Genomic DNA, 25049 nt, shown 5'->3' with positions numbered 1-25049 from the left:
TTTCCATGAGAAAATCTCTTGTTAAAAGTGAAATCTGACGGAAAATGGCTGATGTCCAGCTCTTGTGATAACCAGAGAAAGTGCACACGATGGTCTCGTATCCACAGAGCCATCAGCTTAGAAATGATCTGGCGTTTTCTGCCGAGTGTCCTTAAAGCCGTCCTTAAAGCTGTAGTAACAGTCCTTATTCTCTGTGAAGCCCGTAAAATTTTCACCGAAAGCCAGATAAATTTTTCAAATGGTTTCCAGGTGCCAGTCTCTAACAGCTTCTGAAAAAATTCTGATGGAAAAAAAGTCCAAATCATTCCGCCATTTCTAGACAATGAAAATCCGAGGAGGGGGCGGGACCACTCCTTCCACAAAGCGTGCTCACAGGCGAATGACGTCACCGACAGGCGTGGAAAAACTCACGCATGCGCACGAGGGTTCAAGCTTGTCTGACGTCAAAACATATGAATCAAATCCATATAGTTTAAAAAAAAATAATAAAAAGGTCCGTTACTTTATTGACAGACCTCGTAAGATCCCACATTTGACAGCACAAACCAAGCATAAAGTCAAAGGAATTGTCTTGAGGCACAAATCTGGGGAAAGGTACAGAAACATTTCTGCTGCTTTGAAGGTTCCAGTGAGCACAGTGGCCTTCATCATCTCTAAATGGAAGACATTTGGATCCACCAGGACTATTCTGAGAGCTGGCTGCTTGTCTAAACTGAGCAATCGGGGCACAATGGCCTTAGTCAGAGAGGTGACCAAGAACCCATTGGTCTCACTGTCAGAGCTCCAGCATTCCTCTGTGGAGAGAGAACAACCTTCCACAAGGACAACCATCTCTGCAGCAATCCACCAATCAGCCCTGTATGGTAGAGTGGTGAGAGGGAAGCCACTACTTCGTAAAACGCACATGGCAGCCCACCTGAAGTTGGACTCTCAGACCATGAGAAACAAAATTCTCTGGTCTGATGAGACAAAGATTGAACTCTTTGGTGTGAATGTCAGGAGTAATGTTTGGAGGAAACTAGGCACCATCCCTACAGTGAAGCATGGTGGCAGCATCATTGCTGTGGGGATGTTTTTCAGCAGCAGAGACTGGGAGACTAGTCAGGATTGAGGAAAAGATTAATGCAGCAATGTACAGAGACATCCTGAATGAAAACCTGCTCCAGAGTAATCTTGACCTCAGACTGGAGCAACGGTTCATCTTTCAGCAGGACAATGACCTTAAGCACACAGCCATGGCCTGGCTTCAAGACAATTCTGTGAATGCCCTTGAGTGGTCCAGCAAGAGCCCAGACCTGAATCTGACCGAACATCTCTGGAGAGATCTGAAAATGACTGTGCACCAATGCTCCCCATCCACCTGATGGAGATTGAGAGGTGCTGCAAAAGAGGAATGGGCAAAACTGCCCAAAGGTGCACCAAGCTTGTGCATTATATTCAAGAAGACTTGAGGCTGTAATTGCTGCCAAAGGTGCATCAACAAAGCATTGAGCAAAGGGTGTGAATACTTATGTGCAGGTGATTTCTTAATTTTTTACTTTTAATAAATTTGCAAAAATTAAAAAAAATCATGTTGTCATTATGGGGTATCATTGTTAGTTGAATTTGAGGGGAAAAATTAATTTAATCCATTTTGGAATAAAGGTGTAACAAAACAAAATGTGGGAAATTTGAAGTGCTGTGAATACAGTCTGTATGTACAAGCTATGGTTGAACCTTCTTTCTGAAATATACCACTAATAAGACAATTTCCACTGCTTGATTGGTCTTTTCAAGGCCATTTTCAAGGAGAGGATGTAACCTTACTCATTTTATCCCCACGGTATCAAATAGGGGGGATATAATGATCAGCATGTCCATTTGTCCATTTTCAATTTTAGCATGATATCTCAAGACTCAGTTGACCAATTTCATTAATATTTAGCATAGGGATGTACTTGGATGACCCCGACACCAGTTCATTACAGTTACCATGGGGTCAATTTCAAGGTCACAGTCAGATATTCTCATTACCACACTTGTCAGCATGATAGCTCAAGAACAAGTTTCATTCATGTTTGTCATAAGAGTGTCCTTGGGTGGTCAACAGGACTTTAATAGTGTGTTGTGAAAACCAGGAGAATACATCATCTTTGCTTGACTTCTGTTTGATTGAGCGGTTGATTGATTGATTGTTGTCTCTCTACTGGACAACAATTTCAAACATGGTTTTAAAAATAACATCTCAGTAAAAAATTATCTAAAGACAAACGTTTCATCAACATCTACAAATAAAATATGCATAATGCAAAATAAAATACATAAAATTATGGCAGTAAAACCTGTATTAATCAAGGGTTTAATGGTGATTCTTTAACTATGGGCACTATTGGCCTTGTAAATGTAATTTCCACCTCACCATTGCCTTACAATATAAAGCGCCTTGGGGCAACTGTTTATTGTGATTTGGCGCTATATACATGTGCTCTGATGTCACTGTTTATCTCCATAGAAACTACCCAAACAGTCTTTCATACAAACTGTTTAAAGGGACATTAGTGTTGTGGTGGAAATTACGGCAATAGTGTGGGAAAACTACATTTTGTTTAAAAAAATCACAACAGTTGTATGACATTGAATACCCCAATTATGTTTTGATTATTTTACTGATATTTTATTCAGAGATATTTTAAAACATTAGAAAAAACGTTTCTTTACCATTCATTTTTATCATTGAAGATCAAAAGTCTGGGTGTGGGACAAGCACTAAACGGCAATATTTGCATATAATGATGCTGAAAAAAGGTGAAAAAGTCATCATAGACTACTAGAACAAATTTCTTAACACACTTTCATTGTAAAGATAACTATAAAAGTGTGAAATTTCCCCTTTTTTCTGTTTTTCATACAATATGATCAAAGGACATAATAAGTGCTCGTAGTCTAAGAATCACCCTTAAATGTCTTTCAACAGAAATAAAACCTCAGAGGAAGTGCGTCAAATCATCGTCCAAGTAGGAGCAATTTGATTGGTTGATGTGTCTGAGCCAATCACTGCTGCTTGGACAAAGGAGATGGGCATAGACATATAAAGGATATACACTGATTGCTGGGGCGCAAGATATACGGCCGCCATCTTGGACCGGTCATCGTACTCCTGGTTGAGCAGCAGAAGGAAGAAGACGTGGCCTCCCAAACAACACTGAGTTGAGCGGGTGACCGCTCCAAGATGACGCCTCCACGGCAGCAGCGGTCGATGTGACATCTACTTTTCATACATCTATGGCGATGAGTACCTCTGCAAAATTGGATGCTGACAGCGACATACGCTGTTCTTGCCAAACACCTAAAAATCAGCGTTTTAGCTTGAGTTCGTGGAATGGTACATTTCAGCAGGTAACACAGTACATTTATATGTGGGCGGAATACAGTAATGCATGCTTAGGAATCATAACAGGAAAGTTTAGCGTGGCGTCAGCAGCAGGCCTAGTTTAGACGTGGTTAGCATACCAGCTAGACAGAAGAAAGGCAGCCTTATTTATGGTTTGTAGATAATATATTAACTGTTACTAATATATTTACTACAGTGGCTCATGGCCGTAAAGTCGGCAAACAGTTGTGATTTAATCCAAATAAGTATTTTTACTGTTCATGCTTCAAACACGAAATGTTCGTGTTATATATATTAGGGTTATGACTACAAAACTTTTTTCCTAATGTTGCATTTGATGAACCTTTACCCATAGATCGCTTTTTTTTTAAAGTTTATTTCATTGGATCTTGAAAAAACCTCCTGCACCTAGCGCCACATCACTTTGAAAAATACATGAGTTTACACAATACGATTTTAAAAAAATAACGTAACAAGAAAAGAATTAACAAGTATCAAGAAATAACAAAAAAAAATATACAAATAAATATTGCTAAATATATTAATAAACAATAATTAAAAGAAGTAAAAAATAAAGGTAAAATAGATAAAATTGAACATGCCACTCAACAAAGTCTGCTGCCAAACTGGTGTCTAAACACGCTTGTCAACCAGAAAAGCGCCAGAGATGCTTCAAAGTCTGGCTTAAGATGGAGTTAGTGTCCCAACACCATCACAGTCTGGAGTCTGGCGTTGAACAGTCAGAGATACAGAACAAGTTAAGAACCGCCTCATGGAACTCATCTCTGAAGTGAAATTTTGTTTGCAGTTTGATGGTAAGAAAATTAACAATAAGGAGTACCAAGTTGTGTGCCCGAAAAATGACAGAAGAACATTACAACTTGGCATTTTGGCTTGTGACAGTGGAACTGCTGCAGACATCTATATACCACTACAGGACCTGCTTGATGAGTACAATGCATGGAACAGTATTCAGATGATCATCTGACACAACAGCAGTCAATACTGGTCACAAAAATTGTGTTGCAGCCAGACTTCAGAGAACATTTCGAGACAAGGAATTCGATGAACCTCAATACATCGGCTGCCAACATCACATTCTTGATCTTGTTCTGCCACATGTGTTGGACGTCTTTTTTCCTATACGGTCATGGTCACCTAACATTAACTACAAGTTTATTGATGAGATTTTGGAACAGTATGATGATTTGCAAAATGCATACATGGGCATAGAAGTGATACCAGAGTATGAGAACCTTGGCTTTAGAGATGATTTTAAATTCCTTTTTGAGCTTTGTGAAAGCATACAAGTTTTACAAAACAGAGGAAAAATGGCCTTGCATCAAATGGCTCAAGCTGCCATCACTTCACAGTGCCAGGTGGAACTCACAAGGAAGTTTTTTTACACTTATTGCATTATTCCTTCCTCCAAATTGGCGAGAACAGCTGAGGGTAACTTGCGATTTCATTGCAACTACATGGTCGTGGGCCTGGTTTTCTAACCAACACTATTCAGAGACGCATTATGAAGTCCTGCTGTCAGCAATATCCAAACTTAAGTGTCCCAAAGCTGTGAAATGCTTCTCTACTCACTGGAAAAAGGAACCATCAGTGCTTGATGTGCCTCGCTGAGAGAGCTGTAAAGTTGATGGAGGAGGTTCGTTGTACTTGCAGAACAGACAAATATCTTAACAGCAAATTTATTAACACTAATACACAAATCTGAAACACTATTAAAAACACTACAAATGCTATATGTACTCATTTTCATGTATTCCTCATGTGTATTACAACCCCTGGCAAAAATTATGGAATCACCGGCCTCGGAGGATGTTCATTCAGTTGTTTAATTTTGTAGAAAAAAAGCAGATCACAGACATGACATAAAACTCAAGTCATTTCAAATGGCAACTTTCTGGCTTTAAGAAACACTATAAGAAATCAGGAAAAAAAAATTGTGGCAGTCAGTAACGGTTACTTTTTTAGACCAAGCAGAGGGAAAAAAATATGGAATCACTCAATTCTGAGGAAAAAATTATGGAATCATGAAAAACAAAAGAACGCTCCAACACATCACTAGTATTTTGTTGCACCACCTCTGGCTTTTATAACAGCTTGCAGTCTCTGAGGCATGGACTTAATGAGTGACAAACAATACTCTTCATCAGTCTGGCTCCAACATTCTCTGATTGCTGTTGCCAGATCAGCTTTGCAGTTTGGAGCCTTGTCATGGACCATTTTCTTCAACTTCCACCAAAGATTTTCAATTGGATTAAGATCCGGACTATTTGCAGGCCATGACATTGACCCTATGTGTCTTTTTGCAAGGAATGTTTTCACAGTTTTTGCTCTATGGCAAGATGCATTATCATCTTGAAAAATGATTTCATCATCCCCAAACATCCTTTCAATTGATGGGATAAGAAAAGTGTCCAAAATATCAACGTAAACTTGTGCATGTATTGATGATGTAATGACAGCCATCTTTCCAGTGCCTTTACCTGATTTGCAGCCCCATATCATCAATGACTGTGGAAAATTACATGTTCTCTTCAGGCATTCATCTTATAAATCTCATTGGAACGGCACCAAACAAAAGTTCCAGCATCATCACCTTGCCCAATGCAGATTCGAGATTCATCACGGAATATGACTTTCATCCAGTCATCCACAGTCCACGATTGCTTTTCCTTAGCCCATTGTAACCTTGTTTTTTTCTGTTTAGGTGTTAATGATGGCTTTCGTTTAGCTTTTCTGTATGTAAATCCCATTTCCTTTAGGCGGTTTCTTACAATTTGGTCACAGTGCGTGATGATTTACCCTCTTTTAAGAGTTTGATAATCCTCTCCTTTGTTTCAATTGGCATCTCTTGTGTTGGAGCCATGATTCATGTCAGTCCACTTGGTGCAGCAGCTCTCCAAGGTGTGATCACTCCTTTTTAGATGCAGACTAATGAGCAGATCTGATTTGATGCAGGTATTAGTTTTGGGAATGAAAATTTACAGGGTGATTCCATAATTTATTCCTCAGAATTGAGTGAGTCCATATTTTTTTCCCTCTGCTTGGTCTAAAAAAGTAACCATTACTGACTGCCACAATTTATTTTCCTGATTTCTTATAGTGTTTCTTAAAGCCAGAAAGTTGCCATTTGAAATGACTTTAGTTTTGTGTCATGTCTGTGATCTGCTTTTTTTTCTACAAAATTAAACAACTGAATGAACATCCTCCAAGGCCGGTGATTCCATAATTTTTGCCAGGGGTTGTATATGTAAAACTGACATGTTATAATAAAAAGTGTTTGAGCCGCTAGGTGTTTTAATGTGAAATATGAAACTGTCTTAGGTGCGGGAGGTTTTTTCAAGGTCGGGCAAAACCAAAGACATTTTTCTGAGTTTTAGGTAAAAGTTCATCATTTATAACCCCAGGCTAATAAATTTGAGATTTGTCATAACCCTAATATATATATTTATATAACAGCTGTGGATTTTTGTCATTTGATTGGTGCTTTGTATGTCACATGACATGGATTCATTCATCCCATTTGTGTTGCATTGCATTCAGAGTACGGCTTGTTCCATTTAGAGTGCAAATTTGGTTCCATACGTTTGGTACCATTGCACTCTCACGTGCATGCGCACACGTCATGCGCACGTGCACCCACACGTGCGTGCATGCACAAAACCAATCCACTGTGCTGCCTGGAGGTTGTTAGCAGGAAAAGAGAACAAAAGCTGGACTCATTTTTGGACGTATACAGTCTTATTTTTGTTGTTCAAGCACACACAAGTGCCGACCAGGTCGCACGTGCGGGGGACACGACTCTCCTGAGGCGTAATTTGAGCTAACTGACACTGCTAATTCTTGTAAGATACACACACACAAAACAAATCCACTGTGCTATCTGTTAGCAGTAAGAGAAAGAAAACCTGGACTCATTTCTGATGCGACTTTTTTTTTTCTCTGCACAGAGGAGTACACGGCTGGACTGAGCCGGTTGCGTGTGTGCGCGTGCGGGACAGCGACATGATGACTTGATTGAAACGCTGATGTGATTTTTGGCTAGACTGAGGAACTACACAGTCTTTTTTTTTTTTTTTTTTTTTTTTGTGGAAGTCCGAAGCTGTTCGCAAAGCTGTCAGTGAAAGCTTTCACCTCATGAAATATTCTTTCCATTGAAAGAATGTAAAAACATTCATTGTTTTATATAATGGCTAAAAAAGATCCTTGTCATTTGATATTTTATTAATTTATAAACAACAGTAAAGGGACTTACATTTTGGTGTTTCACTCCTGCTAAAGTCCAACATGAACTTTAAATAGTAGTTCAAATTGCGGCTGGACTGAAAGGCGCAGGACACACAGGAGCCAAAAATATCGCAGGAGTGCGCAGGACGCCTAAAAAAAAAAAAAAAAAACCCGCTGGTGGGCCGTGGTGGCTGCTATTTCGCTGTATTGCGTTACTAAGCCATATATACTGATTTATAACACAAAACTTTCAAGAGGGGGAATAAATATAAGTGTAAAGATGACTGTATATGTAATCAGAGCAGTAAACTGATCAGTCCGTTTGAACGTCCTCACGTGCAGTTATTTCCACCAGGTGTTGCTGCTGAGCCAGGACGTGAATTCTGCCTTCCAGAACAGCTCTTACATAATCATCTGAATCTGAACCTGTCATCTTCCTATCATAAGTGGTGGCACAAGGCCAAAACATCGCCATCAGAGTGCGCAGGACACCTGGGGAAAAAACAACCACTGTGGTTGTCATTTTTATTGTAGAAATCACTGTTTATATTTAGACACTAAGCCAAAACATCACCATCAGAGTGCGCAAGGATGCCTGGGAAAAAAAAAACACCACTGTGCTTGTCATTTTTATTGTAGAAATCACTGTTTATATTTAATAAAAAATCAGAAGCAGAGACACAAGGCCAAAACATCGCCATCATCCTAGAAAAGTTGTACTGACCATAATATTTTAAAAACCCATCAAAAGTAACACTTCTTCCACATTTCTCAGTATCAGGTGATGTGATAAAAACAAGTAGACAACAGATTATGCTGCGTTAAGTTTTATTGAACACAAAACATCAAATCTAGGCTTGTATCTCAGATTTTAGTTTCTGAAAGTTCAGAAATTATAGCTGAACTTTCAGGTCTTCTTTTTAAGAAAATCCTCTTCTATACCACTTCATCCTGAAGCTGTACAACTGGGGATACAAAATGCAAAACATGCACTGTGCACAATTTTTCCAATCACAGCCCGAGAAGCCCGTTACTTCTTCTGGGTTATCTGGGTGTCTTGGTGGCTTTTCTCACTCTTCTCCTATCTAATTTGATTGGTCCAAAGATTAAAATATTTTATATAAGAACTTTTTGAAATGCCAATAGAGAAAATAAATGGGATTTTTACTTCCAGAACTTGAGTCATAAGTGGGTGGTCGCTGTTGAGCTTTATAGAGCTTGCAGGGTTGATGTCATGCCATGTTGTGTTGCTGTGTAGTTACCTGTTTCTTGCTATGTGTGTTGGTTTGTGAGCTGGAAGCCTGTCTGTTCTTCTATAGTGCTCTGTGGTTTCAGCCGTTCTGCAATGCTTATTGTGTTCTTACATTTACGATTTGACTTCCTTTTCACTTGTAACACACAAAACCTCCCAGTATTTGATGGCAACCCCCCCCCCCCCCTCTTTTTAATGCTCATTAAAGCAGTTCTACGCTTATCCACAGCAGCAGACTGAGTCATTTAAAGATTATGCAAGTTTGCTTAATTGAAAGATACAACATGGTTTTGATGTTTTGCACATTATCTTAAATTGGGAAGCATCGAGCAGTCATCAAACTTTGATGGTATGGGGAAGCATATGAGCAATAGAAATAAAATTTAGATATCCTTTTATCCATTTTTGCCCTGTAGAAATGTTTTACTCAGTTGTTAAATGTGTTCATTGTCAGCCAATGTCCACTCATTCCACCAAAGCCCCAAATGGTAAATATTGGTAAAATGTTGCTTAAAAAGTCAATTTTTTTTGTGGCACTGCAGTTTAATCCTCCTCTGTAATATCAAACAGTAGGAGTGCACGGTATTTGCGGTTGACAGTAGAAATGATATAAATTTGGCCTACGGTAGAGATTTGGACTCCATGATAAATCGCAACAACGCCCGTGGAGTGTTTTGATCCAGGAAAACTGTGAAGCGTCTGTGAACCACTGCTCCTTTGCAGAATGCAGAGGAGAGGGGAGGAGGGGTGCTCTGAGCTGAGGCGTGTCTCTCACTGAGACGAGGAGTGAGACGCCTCAATTCAAGCAGTGAGTGTCTTCTGCACTCTCGCTGATCACTGCAAAGCTAAGACAGCAATGTGCAATATTTGCAAACCCGTTGTTTATTTCAGTGGACGCTCCAGGTGGAGGTGGACGGCTCCGTCGCGACCCGAATAAAACATTTGAGAAAGCATCACATTAAATAATGCAAGGATTTTTTTTTTTTAACCAGAGCAGAAAGACAATATCAGCCAGGGAACGACGATTTACCAAGACTGACTTCAAATTTGAGTAAATTAAGTACTTTTAGTAATTTTTTTGGGGTGTTTTTTTTTTTTTCTCTTCTTCTTCTTATCTCATTGTTAAATGTAAAACAGCATTTGGTTTTGTTGCTCTGTCAGAGTAAAAGTTGACATTTTAATGTTTCGTGGGAAGTGCTGTTGCGGTGCACAGTCACTGTGCTCTCCAACCCGATCTCATGGCAGGATATGTTAACTCATTGTAAAGAGTCAGCCTGCTCTGGATTAATTTTACATTTTCTCATTAAAAATACTCTGGTTTGCAGTCTGTTGCTATCAGCTTTGCCTTCTGTTGTATAATGGCTTAAAAGTGGAGGAAGATTTTAGTCAACTAAATCCACAGGAGAGTTTTTAAGTATCTAAAATGTTATGATATTTAGTCATTTAAAACTGTTCCGTTGACTAAATTATGACAAGAACAAAGTGATATTTTAGCGAAGACTATGGCTAAATATGCTGTCAGAATGAACACAGACAGTAGATATGGTTCATGGATTTCTTATGGGTGTTTTCTTGTTTTTCTTTTCAGATTTTCTTGAGTCTAAACTTGCTTTTAACTTGGTTTCTCAAGAGAACAAACAAGAAACCCCATCTTCTCAGCTTACTCAGACCTGCTTTGGAAATTTGACTTCTGCACTCTGGTTAGTTGGCTGTGGAACATTATGTTTTGTCTGTATTAACCGCACACTGTGCAGCAGCTACTCAGTATGTGAGTGATGGTGGAATAAAGGCTGGTGTGAGTGATGTTATTAGGACCATGCCTTCCTCAAAAGTACATGTGATTTGATTTTGTGTTCATGGCAGTGTGAATACAGTTGTTGCCACACATTCGCTAAAAGTGCTGAATCCACTTAGCAAACCAAATTTTCAGTGTTCAAATTGCCCTTTTTTTTTACAAATGAAAAAAATGACATATTTACAAATACAGATTTATTTGTAAAACCCACCACATGTTTCAGTAACGTGTTATAATGACCAAAAGCCACACTCATGTCAGGAAACTAATTTACCCATAATTCATTGCGGCATGTGTATCTAAACAGCAGGGGTGATGGACAAGTGGTTAATGCACTTGGTGTCAGTGCAGAAGGTTCCTGGTTCAAATCCCACCCTGCCACATTTCTCCATGTAATGTGGAGTTGCGTCAGGAAGGGCATCCGGCGTAAAACTTGTGCCAATTCAACATGCAGATCCACCTTGTATTTGCTGTGGCAACCCCAAGTGCAAACAAGGGAGCAGCCGAAGGGTCTTACCTATGTGTGTCTAAACGCTAAAACCTTCAAAATTAGCGCATTACTTTAAAACTAAAACATATAGCTGATATTTTCACTTTGTAAAATGACAGACGTGACATTAATTTCAATAACTTGTCCGGAATTAGTTTGTTTAAAATTTTAACCATAAGTCAAAACTCTCTGCCTGTGCATGACTTGTGTGATATGCCGGCGAGTATGTATGGTGTGCAGAGAAATTACCCCCCCTCCTTTCTTCACTTTCCTTTCTTTATTGTTATCAGGTCTCTCTTGCTGAGAGAAAGCTGATCTGATACTGAAGCGCTGGCTCGTTGTTGTGTCAGTAGCTGCTAGTGTACTGAAATCAATACTGAAAGTTATCGGTTTAGCTTTCATCTGTAATTTCCGTTAATTTTTTTAGGGGTTTATCGGTTTAGCGTTATAAAAGATAACTTTTCAGTTATCAGATTAACGGTTATCAAAGCTAACTTTTTGGTTAGCTGTACCCATCACTGCCCCCTACCCACCCACTGAAAACGAAAAAAAGGAGGATCAGTCTTCTACAGCCAGTCTTGTTTAAAAAGAAAATACAGATATTTTCATCTGCTTTTCAGATGGTTGACACAACATGTTATGATGCCTGGCGGGAGTGTGCTTACCTGTGTATGTATGTGTGCATGCATGCGCGATATAGAGAGCAGAAGAGAATTGGCAACGCGGGCCCATGTAGAGACAAATGACATGCCGTTGTGTAAATAAGATAAATACCAAGCACCAGGGGCCTCGTACAAAGAATGCGTTTATACAAAAACGTGACGTACATCCTTCTCCATGCTCACGTTCTGATGTCATAAGTGAAATGACTATGGAAATGTGTGGTGCATCACACAAAAATCCTGGCCGGCATATGCACTTTTCTAAAACTATTGTGCCATCTCCACATAGAGGTGATGCTGGGAACCAATAAGGGTGTGAAAACATGAAGTCATCAGACTGATGTGCACATCACAGACACACCGATGAACATTTAAAGGCCCTGTCACACCTTGACGATTTAGCCAGTGTATGCCAACCATATTAAAAAAAACTGGCATAAGTTCAATAAGTTAAGGGTAAGTTGTTTTTTTGTTGTTGTTTTTAATAAGTTAAAAGCAAGTTGAAGCACGCTGAAACATGCTGAAGCTCGCTGATGTATGCCCTGATAAGCTGAGCTCCTCAAAAATTTTGGGCATCCTGAAAATTTTCAACGGATGCCAATGTGTGACTCATACATCCCCCACATGCTGGACATAAGTTGTAGGTAAGTTATGTGATTGTTGGCAGAAGTTTTTTGTAATTTACTCATAAGTCTAAATTGGTCCATTAATGCTGGCCGCTGATTGGCTGAAAGCTGCGGTCCATATGCAGAACGACTGTTTCGTTCACACACAGAAAAAATATAAAGTCTGACCTGTTCATTTCAGTCCAATTCACCATCACAGATGGACACAAATCCATATAAAGCTCCTGATTTTTGAAAATGACCTTGGAAAATACTTTAATTTGTGGCTGGAAACGTAGCCTTTTAAAGCAAGTCCCTCTGTGTTTTTTCCTGCACTAAGGTGCTTTTCTCATGCCAGTGCTGCATTCTGAACACATATACTCAACAAAACTATAAACGCAACACTTTTGGTTTTGCTCCCATTTTGTATGAGATGAACTCAAAGATCTAAAACTTTTTCCACATACACAATATCACCATTTCCCTCAAATATTGTTCACAAACCAGTCGAAATCTGTGATAGTGAGCACTTCTCCTTTGCTGAGATAATCCATCCCACCTCACAGGTGTGCCATACCAAGATGCTGATTAGACACCATGATTAGTGCACAGGTGTGCCTTAGACTGCCCACAATAAAAGGCCACTCTGAAAGGTGCAGTTTTGTTTTATTGGGGGGGGGATACCAGTCAGTATCTGGTGTGACCACCATTTGCCTCATGCAGTGCAACACATCTCCTTCGCATCATCCGTGAAGAGAACACCTCTCCAACGTGCCAAATGCCAGCGAATGTGAGCATTTGCCCACTCAAGTCGGTTACGACGACGAACTGGAGTCAGGTCGAGACACCGATGAGGACGCCGAGCATGCAGATGAGCTTCCCTGAGACGGTTTCTGACAGTTTGTGCAGAAATTCTTTGGTTATGCAAACCGATTGTTTCGGCAGCTGTCCGAGTGGCTGGTCTCAGACGATCTTGGAGGTGAACATGCTGGATGTGGAGGTCCTGGGCTGGTGTGGTTACACGTGGTCTGCGGTTGTGAGGCTGGTTGGATGTACTGCCAAATTCTCTGAAACGACTTTGGAGACGGCTTATGGTAGAGACATGAACGTTCAATACACGAGCAACAGCTCTGGTTGACATTCCTGCTGTCAGCATGCCAACTGCACGCTCCCTCAAATCTTGCGACATCTGTGGCATTGTGCTGTGTGATAAAACTGCACCTTTCAGAGTGGCCTTTTATTGTGGGCAGTCTAATGCACACCTGTGCACTAATCATGGTGTCTAATCAGCATCTTGGTATGGCACACCTGTGAGGTGGGATGGATTATCTCAGCAAAGGAGAAGTGCTCACTATCACAGATTTAGACTGGTTTGTGAACAATATTTGAGGGAAATGGTGATATTGTGTATGTGGAAAAAGTTTTAGATCTTTGAGTTCATCTCATACAAAATGGGAGCAAAACCAAAAGTGTTGCGTTTATATTTTTGTTGAGTATAGAAGCACTATAATGATTTAAACTTTTAAAACACCGTCGCTGTGGTGTGATCATCAGATGACCTGATTGATCGATCAGGGTGATCATGCCTGATTAATGTGCTGTTTAAACATTTAAAGTGCTGTGGCTGTCGGTGATCACCATGCCGACAGTTCACACTAAGGGTGTTACGATACACAAAAATCACGGTTCGGGCATACCTCGGTTCTGAGGTCACGGTTCGGTTCTTTTTCGGTACAGTATGGCAACAAAATGCAAAACCTAAATTTGCTTGTTGTTTAAACCAACAATTTATTGTAACATTATACAAACAGGAAAATAAAATAATTGCAAAGTGCTGCCTGGTAATAAGTTAAATAAAATGTTCTCAAATAAATGACAAATGTATGAAATATTATAAAATAATACATTCCTAGTAAACAGCTTTTAACAAAGCGCAGCACAACGGTTCCAGCATGAAGCCCTGTTCAATTTCATACCAATTTTGTACCTTCATATTTTTTGCCAGAAAAATTAACTTGTCCAAAACTGTCGCACTCTATAAGGATATTTTTAAGAGAATTAATGTTAAAGAATCCCTTTATTTTTGTACAATTTATTTCTATTTTAATTTTTATCTCTTTCTATTAACTGTTTGTTTAATGTTTGTTAATATATCTTTTTAAACAAAGTTTTGAAAACAAAAACATTGTGGGAGAGGCAAAAAAAAAAAGTGAGGTGTCAGTGATGTATATATGTGCAAAATAAAACAAAACACTACTCCAGGTATATTTTTGGCAAGAATAACATCATAACTTTATTACAAGCTCAAACGTTGATGTTGCGTGATAAAGGCCTTTTAATAATATCTCACTTAAAGAAATAATGGCCAAACTCACAAGTAAAAAAAACAAAAACAAACAACAAAAAAATGATTAATCGATTACTAAAATAATCGTTAGTTGCAGCCCTAGTTTGTTTTACAAGTGAGAGCATTTTACAGATTAAATGTGAATAAGCCAGTTTTGAGTTTCTCAGTGTGCATGCATTTTCAAAACTGGTGACAGTGTTAAGCCTGGGTCCCACCAAATAATGAAGGATGAAGAAGGAGCCACGCAGCATGTTTTCTTTGCTACGAGAGGGTTTCTTCAACTATCGTGGGAGTTTCATGGCTCCGAGTGGCTCTTAGAGGCATTATCTTCAGTTAACGAGGCTCCTTTCTGAACGTGGCACTAATTTCAAGTTCAAAATTTAGCAACAACAGCGTGGTGCAGTTTGTGTTCGAGTTACTGCGACAGCTTAGAGGCATTTGCGTGGTGCTTACGAGTCTGCTGAAAGTCCATTATCCGTGCGCCTAGCAGCTTCGCAGGACCTGAGAGGCTATTTTTGGACCGGCTCTCCTCTTGTGCACACAATTCCACCTGCTCTGTGCGCTGGACTCTAAAATTATTTTGTAGTGGATTAATCATTTTCTGTCAAACTTTGTGCACAGCAGAACAATGTTGTCAGTTGCTATAGGCCCTAAATTTGTATTTTATTGACTGTACAGCCAGCAACACAGCACCCATTTGGTGCATTCACCAGATTAGAACATATCAAAATACTACAGAAGACAAAGAATTTTTACTTGACAGTTTGAAGTGAGTTTTCTTTGTTTCAGAGGGCTTCATACCCATTAAAATTCACTAGAATATACAAAATTTGACTTGCTCTTTTCAAAGATTTCTGGGGGAGATCCCCCAGACCCCGATAGTTTGAAGTGAGTTTTCTTTGTTTGAGAGGGCTTCATACCCATTAAAATTCACCAGAATATACAAAATTTGACTTGCTCTTTTCAAAAATTTCTGGAGGAGATCCCCCGGACCCCCAATAATCCATACTGTGTTTTTACTTCACAGATTGAAGTGAGTTTTATTTGTTTCAGAGGGCTTCATACCTGTTAAAATTTACCAGAATACACAAAATTTGACTTGGTCTTTAAAAAATGTTCTGGGGGGCACCCACAGACCCTACAGAATCAATACTACACCCCCACCGCCCTTTTATGTACCTTTATGTTCAAGTTTTGCATTCTTTTTATGCTTTGTCTGTCTCTCCTTAGAGGCTATTTAGAATAGATTTATATGCTGTATAATGTGTTTATTGTATTTATTGAGGGGAAAAAAGTGTGTGCCCCCACTACGCCACATTTTAGGGAATTGCTGGCATTGATTTTTGCCAGGAAAAAAATTCAGTCACATGAAAATTTATTGCTTTAACCCATGATATAGAACATCCATGTTGCAATATTGATGCTGAGTGAAACTCGTCTCATTTAATGCTGTATGCTGTGTTAGCACTTTTAGCAGCTGTCAGTAGGTCCACTTAATGCACGATTATTGAGGAAATACACGGTGCATAACTTTTGCTGTCCCTACCAAAGCACACTGTTAGGAGAACGACCACACAGTCCCCAAAAATATGATTTAATAAACACCTGAACCGAGGTTAGCCTGTTAAGCTGGTGGTTTAGACTCAGATAGAGGGGCATGCTCAGGCCTTTTTTGCCACACACGGAGCCACCCACGGTCCACTCCTTCATGCATTAATGAGTTCACAGTGAGTCTGTATGGGCGGGGTCTCATCATGGCAACAGCCAGAAAAGTCGGTCATTTCGGCTGTTCCGGTGTCGACCACCGAACACCCCCCCCCCCCCCCCCCCCCCCGTAAAACCAGTCCACTCTGCCTTCACTGCCTATGTGTCATTTCTGTGAGTCAGTCGTGGTTTACTGATTATGCGGTTCACCGATTATCACTTCCTTTCTGCTTAAAACTGCACTTCAGTCATCATCTATCTCAGTGACAGATATCTGAAGCTTTTGTACAACAATCATTTCCACATAAATTCAGCATTATTTCATCATAAAAGATGGAGGAAGTGATCAGAGCGCCGCAGCCAGACGAGCTGCTACCTGTTGCGTTCACTGCGCCCCTGCCATTTCAAAGCATCAGTAGCAACTCAGCGATTGTCGCCTTGTTACGGGGCAATATTATTATTGTATGAAAAGATTTCATACAATTTCCACATTTTTCACACTATCATAAAGCTTCCATTGTCTGGTAGTTGGCAGTGACAGTATACTGGTACCTCATAGCTGCACAGGAATGTGTTTTCTCTATTGGCTGTCACAGGAAAAGAGATGATGTTTGCGACTAGCTAGGCATCCTTGAAGATGATTCCTTATTGCATCCTGTTGAAAAAGTAGAGCCTTTAGATCGGCAGAGGACCTCAGCAAACACGATGGCAAAGAGTCCACAATCTGACCCTCCATTTGTGTGTTTACTGGTTGCCAGTTGATTGTTCTTTTCATCAGAATTTTGCGCTGACAACTCAGTTTTACAACTCAAGTTTTACAACCCCAATTTAAATGAAGTTGGGACGTTGTGTGAAATGTAAATTAAAAACAGAACACAATGATTTGCAAATCCTCTTCAACCTATATTCAATTGAATACACCCCAAAGACAAGATATTTAATGTTCAAACTGATAAACGTTTTTGTGCAAATATTTGCTCATTTTGAAATGGATGCCTGCAACACGTTTCAAAAAAGTTGGGACGGGGCAACAAAAGACTTGGAAAGTTGATGAATGCTCAAAGAACACCTAATTGGAAACAGGTGAGTGTCATGATTGGGTATAAAAGGAGCATCCCCAAAAGGCTCAGCCATTTACAAGCAAAGATGGTGCAAGGATCACCACTTTGTGAACAACTATGTGAAAAAATAGTCCAACAGTTTAAGAATAATGTTTCTCCACATTCAAGGAATTTAGGGATTCCATCATCTATAGTCCATAATATAATCAGAAGATTCAGAGAATCTGGAGAACTTTCTACACATAAGCGACAAGGCCGAAAACCAACATTTAATACCTGTGACCTTCGATCCCTCAGGCTGCACTGCATTAAAAACAGACATCATTGTGTAAAGGATCTTATGGTGCGTTTACACATAGGCAAGACGCATTATGAATGTCATATTTGCATCCTTCTTGGCACATTCCTGACATTCTTAATTTGACTTAACACATATGAATAGGTTTCTTAATAGTGCATGATATTTGTGATTTTCGTGGAGCATGTTTTTGGCTGTCAAAAAAAATCTTCCACGAATCTCACACAATACCCTCATTTCACCCCATGTCGTGGAGGTCACAACTGAGCGTGTTGATCTGTCTTGATCAGTGGTGACCCGTAACAGAGCGTGACAGCGTTCTTCTCTGATGTGCGCACAATTAAACCCTGCTGCACCGCATTCAGTTTCATTGCTGTGGTATGCTGAAGAAGGACAGTGACGCCAAGTCGGCTAAAAACCTCGTTCCAATGCTCATCGGCGTGCTCCTGCAGGCGTTCCACCTGCTACATGTGCCTGATGTTTGGGAAAACGAGCGAGATGAGAGTCGCATGAAGCCACACATCTGGCTTTCTCCGACTCCTCCTCCTCCTCTCTGCACCACTCCATGGTACAGAGCCCAACTAAGCATGCAATCACAAAGTTCTTCTGCTACTTCTTCTGCTGGATTTTGAGGCGCAAACTGGAGTGATCTGAATTGCTCAGCAACTGACGGTTGGATGAATATGGGGGTGTGTGTGGAAATAATTTGCCTCATTCACAACGTGACAGAAAACGATGCGCTGTTACGCGTGATAGTGCGCAACAACGCAGAACATTATTCTTGGCCGTGTGTAATGGTTCCTGATAATTCTCCAGCAAAACGTGCCATTAATCATAGGGTGATTCTTAGACTACGGGCACTTATTATGTCCTTTGATCATATTGTATGAAAAACAGAAAAAGGGAAATTTCACACTTTTATAGTTATCTTTACAATGAAAGTGTGTTAAGAAATTTCTTCTAGTAGTCTATGATGACTTTTTCACCTTTTTTCAGCATCATTTTATGCAAATATTGCCGTTTAGTGCTTGTCCCACACCCAGACTTTTGATCTTCAATGATAAAAATGAATGGTAAAGAAACATTTTTTCTAATGTTTTAAAATATCGCTGAATAAAATATCAGTAAAATAATCAAAACATAATTGGGGTATTCAATGTCATACAACTGTTGTGATTTTTTTTTAAACAAAATGTAGTTGTCCCACACTATTGCCGTAATTTCCACCACAACACTGTAATGTCCCTTTAAACAGTTTGTATGAAAGATTGTTTGGGTAGTTTCTATGGAGATAAACAGTGACATCAGTGCACATGTATATAGCGCCAAATCACAACAAACAGTTGCCCCAAGGTGCTTTATATTGTAAGGCAATGGTGTGGTGGAAATTACATTTACAAGGCCAATAGTGCCTGTAGTTAAAGAATCACCCCGTAAGATGTGGTGACAGCTTGCAGCAGTTCCTGAGGACACTTGATGCCTCTGCCTCAAATCATCACATTCATGATCAGCGACCAAGAATGTATACTTCATGGCATTCGTGACTTGTCGTCGTTATGTGTAAACGCAACATTACCGCGTAGGCTCAGGAACACTTCTGAAAACCATTGTCAGTTAACACAGTTCGTCGCTACATCTACAAATGCAAGTTAAAACTCTACCATGCAAAGCGAAAGCCAGACATCAACAATATCCAGAAATGCCACTGCCTTCTCTGGGCCCGAGCTCATTTGAAATAGACAGATGCATAGTGGAAAAGTGTGCTGTGGTCTGATGAGTCTACATTTCACATTGTTTTTAGAAATCATGGACGTCATGTCCTCCAGACAAAAGAGGAAAAAGACCATCCAGATTGTTACCAGTGCAAAGTTCAAAAGCCAGCATCTGTGATGGTATGGGGGTGTGTTAGTGCCCATGACATGGACAGCTTACACATCTGTGATGGCACCATCAATGCTGAAAGGTACAAACAGGTTTTGGAGCAACACATGCTGCCATCCAAGCAACGTCTTTTTTAGGGACGTCCCTGCTTATTTCAGCAAGACAATGCCAAGCCACATTCTGCACGTGTTGTGGGGCATTATGAAGAGCAAAATATGACAATGGAGACCCCGGACTGTTGAACAACTGAAGTCGTACATTAAACAAGAATGGGAAAGAATTCCACCTACAAAGCTTCAACAATTAGTGTCCTCAGTTCCAAAACGCTTATTGAGTGTTGTTAGAAGGAAAGGTGATGTAACACAGTGGTAAACATACCGCTGTCCCACCTTTTTTGAAACGTGTTGCAGACATCCATTTCAAAATGAGCAAATATTTGCACAAAAACAAAGTTTAGCAGTTTAAATATTAAATATCTTGTCTTTGTGGCGTATTCAATTGAATATATAGTCATGCTCAAAAGTTTACATACCCTGGCAGCATTTTTGCTTTTTTTGGCCATTTTTAAGAGAATATCAATGACAACACAAAAACTTTTTTTTCACTCATAGTTAGTGGTTGCGTGAAGCCATTTATTGTCAAACAACTGTGTTTCCTCTTTTTAAATCAAAATGACAAGAGAACTACCCAAATAACCCTGATCCAAAGTTTACATATCCCTGTTCTTAATACTGTGTATTGCCCGTTTAACATCAACGACAGCTTGGAGTCTTTTGTGGTAGTTTTGGACGAGGATCTCTGATGCTAAAGCTGCCACTGAATATGTCTTGGACTTTATTTACATTAATTACAATATTCTCTATGTTAGGAAAATAAATGACATTGAAAAGTTTAAAAACACATTAATATTTGATGGACATAACATTTGCTCTCTTCTTTAAAAATGACACACTGTACTTTGAGTCCAGGCAGTTTTTCTGTCATGTTGACAGTTTAGCTTTTTTTTTTTTTTTTTCTTTCAACATTTTTGAGTGGAATTGCATACTTATTAAAAAAAAACAAAAAAAAAACAATATTAACCCCTAATTGTCTTGTTTGAACAAGAGCAAAATCTGGACTGATTTGATTGTCAAATCAGAATCAGATTTATTGCCAAGTAAGTTCTCACATACAAGTAATTTGATCTGGTGTCATTGATGCATAAACAACAATAATTAAAAGAAAATGAAAAAAATTATTCTGGACGAAGTGAAGGAGTAAATATGGTCTTTTAATGATGAAATCATGGATGAAAAACTTTCTGAATCAGTTTTTCTCACTTTACTGTTTCACTGAGGCTGTGTGGTGAAGATGATTTATTAAAATTGTTTCACTGCTTTTTACAGCTTGTAGCGCCTGCTGTTGACGCTTTTTCCTCCTCCCTCCCTCTCTGTCTCCCTTTGAAAACTCCGCGGATCCGCAGGATTCCGCGCATTTCATCATTGGGGGGGGGGGGGGGGGTGTGTGTTAGTGATGTACTCTTTAATCGTGATCATCACTGAGTTTTTAAAATGCTTATCGCAAAGCGTTCTCTTTTTTTACGACATCGTGTAAGTTTTATAAGTCAGCGGACACTGATCTGTGTCTTACAGATATAAATCAGTTTCCTCAGATCCGCGGAGTTTTGCGGAGGAAAAATGCCACTCAAAGTGTAGCTGTTACGACAGTTGTCATAAAGCAGGACTGGTTTGTTGCTGCGGCGACGCTGTGTAGCTCCTGTGCAACGCTTAAGCTAAACTTAGCATGTGGACATCCCAAACTTTTAGAGCTTTCAAGTTTTTAAAAGAAGATTTGTGCAGCATGTCTGTGTCACGGACCGACGTCGGACAGAGAGAAGATGGCGAGAAAGACTGTTTGAAAAAGTCTTATAAGGACAAGGATCCCTGGAACTGTCGCTGGCTTCATCAACACACCTGAAAGATAAAAGAAACGAGAAAAGTGAACTGTGCCCTCTCTGGAAACACGGTAAGAATTTTTCTCTCCCTGGAAAATAAGCATTCTGCTGTTCAAACAGGATTTTAGACAAGTTTATGTGACTTTTTTCACTAATCTAGACTTTCTTTCATTGTAAAAAAAAAGACATTGTGGCTTTGAATGGATTCAGGCTGCATGAATTTACACAAGAATATGTGACTTTTTATTATAAGGTATGTTATTGATATTTTACCATGATTTTTACCATGATTTTCCAAATATTCTACCTTTAGCTGTGGTTTTTGAAATGCTGTAACAGTCTTTTCAGTCTTCATAAATTTCATGTAGTTCAATTGTTCTGAGTTAATGCATAATTTGGTTTACAATTAAAAGGAAAATCATTCCAGGTCCTACTTCCACGTCATATTGTTATTTCAACATCATCATTGACAGGTCAAATAAAGTAAGTCCCTTCGGCTTCTCCCTTGTTTGCACTCGTTGTCGCCACAGCAAATCCAAGGTGGATCTGCATGTTGAATTGGCACAAGTTTTACGCCGGATGCCCTTCCTGACGCAACTCCACATTACATGGAGAAATAAAAGGTTGAATATAGGATAAATAAAAGGTTGAATATAGGATAATTTAAATATCCACTAATTTTGAAATTTGTTCTTTCAGGAGATGCTGAAAAAGTATTATTAGATAAAAATTTAATTCTGGGGCCCCACAGGGCCCTCGACCCCGGCTCCTGTGGAGCTGTAACCCCCCTGCAAATTTTCCTCGGATTTAACAATTTTCATTTCACAGCCCTGCTCTCTATTTCGCTCTCTCTCTCTCTCTCTCTGTGTGAGTGTGAGGGAACGAGAGACTCTTCACTCTCACACTGTATTTGAGCACACTTTGGGAACATGAAGGCTTTCAACTATAAAATAAAGCCTACAACCCCTGGCAAAAATGATGGAATCACCGTCCTCGGAGGATGTTCATTCAGTTGTTTAATTTTGTAGAAAAAAAAGCAGATCACAGACATGACACAAAACTAAAGTCATTTCAAATGGCAACTTTCTGGCTTTAAGAAACACTATAAGAAATCAAGAAAAAAAGATTGTGGCAGTCAGTAACGGTTACTTTTTTAGACCAAGCAGAGGTCAAAAAATATGGAATCACTCAATTCTGAGGAAAAATTATGGAATCACCCTGTAAATTTTCATCCCCAAAACTAACACCTGCATCATATCAGATCTGCTCGTTAGTCTGCATCTAAAAAGGAGTGATCACACCTTGGAGAGCTGTTGCACCAAGTGGACTGACATGAATCATGGCTCCAACACGAGAGATGTCAATTGAAACAAAGGAGAGGATTATCAAACTCTTAAGAGGGTAAATCATCATGCAATGTTGCAAAAGATGTTGGTTGTTCACAGTCAGCTGTGTCTAAACTCTGGACCAAATACAAACAACATGGGAAGGTTGTTAAAGGCAAACATACTGGTAGACCAAGGAAGACATCAAAGCGTCAAGACAGAAAACTTAAAGCAATATGTCTCAAAAATCGAAAAATGCACAACAAAACAAATGAGGAATGAATGGGAGGAAACTGGAGTCAACGTCTGTGACCGAACTGTAAGAAACCGCCTAAAGGAAATGGGATTTACATACACAAAAGCCATCATTAACACCTAAACAGAAAAAAAACAAGGTTACAATGGGCTAAGGAAAAGCAATCGTGGACTGTGGATGACTGGATGAAAGTCATATTCAGTGATGAATCTTGAATCTGCATTGGGCAAGGTGATGATGCTGGAACTTTTGTTTGGTGCCTTTCCAGTGAGATTTATAAAGATGACTGCCTGAAGAGAACATGTAAATTTCCACAGTCATTGATGATATGGGGCTGCATGTCAGGTAAAGGCACTGGGGAGATGGCTGTCATTACATCATCAATAAATGCACAAGTTTATGTTGATATTTTGGACAATTGAAAGGATGTTTGGGGATGATGAAATCATTTTTCAAGATGATAATGCATCTTGCCATAGAGCAAAAACTGTGAAAACATTCCTTGCTAAAAGACACATAGGGTCAATGTCATGGCATAGGGTCAATGTCAACGAGCAGATTCCATAATTTTTGCCAGGGGTTGTATAAATGAATTTCTGGAGCTATGCAAGCAGAAGAAGCTCTTTTTATCTGAAGACTTTGACAGAGTTTTTTTTTTTTTCTTTTCTCCACTATGCTCTCTGAGCTGCAGCGCTGCTCAGCTCTCTGCCGGCGGTGGAGGGGCGAGTGGTCAGTTCAGCACAAACAGCCTGGCAGGATTTTAGAAAAACTACCTGAGAGCAGGGCAGAGTGTGACGGCACTGTCGGAAGCCGTTGTTCCATCGTCTGGGGAGAACCCTGTGATATCATGTTTTCCGATTCGTGGAGAGTGGCGTGAAAAACCGAAGACGCTTTCTTGCGAGGTGTGAGACAAGACATGATGTAATAAGAAAAAGGCGGCGGTCAGGTATTTTGGTTCCAAGTGATGAAAATAAAGAATTTGAACATTTTAAACCAAAAAAAATGCCACTTGTCCGGTCGGACAATGATTTAGAGCTATTGCTTGTCTGATCACATTTTACACTTGTCCCGGACAATCGGACAAGTGTTAATGTCGATGGTAGCCCTTTTCTGTTGTTTATAAATTAATTAAATATCAAATGACAAGGATCTATTTTAGCTGTTATATAAAACAAATAATGAATGTTTTTACATTCTTTCAATGGAATGAATATTTAATTCGGTGAAAGCTGGAACATTCCATCAGTGGTATGTTCCAGCTTTCACCTCATGAAATATTCGTACCATTGAACTCATAAACATTCATTATTTGTAAAATAGCTTTCCAAGGCGTATTCAGTGGCTGCTTCACCATCAGAGAGCCTCATCCACAACTACCACAAAAGACTCCAAGCTGTCACTGATGTTAAAGGGGGCAATACACAGCATTAAGAACAAGGGTATGTAAACTTTTTATCAGAGTCATTTGGGTAGTTTCTGTTATTATGATTTAAAAAGAGTAAACATAGTTGTTTGACAATAAATGGCTTCAACTGACCACTAACCATGAGTGAAAAAAGGGTTTGTGTTATCATTCATGGGTGATTCTTAGACTACGGGCACTTATGTCCTTTGATCATATTGTATGAAAAACAGAAAAAAGGGGAAATTTCACACCTTTATAGTTATCTTTACAATGAAAGTGTGTTAAGAAATTTGTTGTACAACCCTGGCAAAAATTATGGAATCACCGGCCTCAGAGGATGTTCATTCAGTTGTTTAATTTTGTAGAAAAAAAAAAACAGATCACAGACATGACACAAAACTAAAGTCATTTCAAATGGCA

General features: G+C 39.4%; 1 protein-coding gene across 2 annotated transcripts in view; it reads left to right on the top strand.

The window, feature by feature from the left end:
- The window catches only part of LOC117521451 (gastrula zinc finger protein XlCGF57.1-like), a 54480-nt gene that overhangs the window by 25103 nt on the left and 4328 nt on the right, over nucleotides 1-25049 (top strand). Inside the window, exons 1-2 of one of the 2 annotated variants that reach the window (XM_034182748.1) lie at nucleotides 3357-3375; nucleotides 10456-10567. The gene's annotated coding sequence lies outside the window, so the exon portion shown is untranslated. Of the gene's footprint in view, nucleotides 3376-10455; nucleotides 10568-25049 lie in introns of those variants that run through there. The other variant, XM_034182749.1, reaches the window with a different exon arrangement.

Source organism: Thalassophryne amazonica, chromosome 12, assembly GCF_902500255.1.
Source record: "Thalassophryne amazonica chromosome 12, fThaAma1.1, whole genome shotgun sequence".
NCBI classification, from domain to species: domain Eukaryota; kingdom Metazoa; phylum Chordata; class Actinopteri; order Batrachoidiformes; family Batrachoididae; genus Thalassophryne; species Thalassophryne amazonica.
Note: the sequence above shows the minus strand (reverse complement) of the source record. Positions and strands in the feature narration are given on the sequence as shown.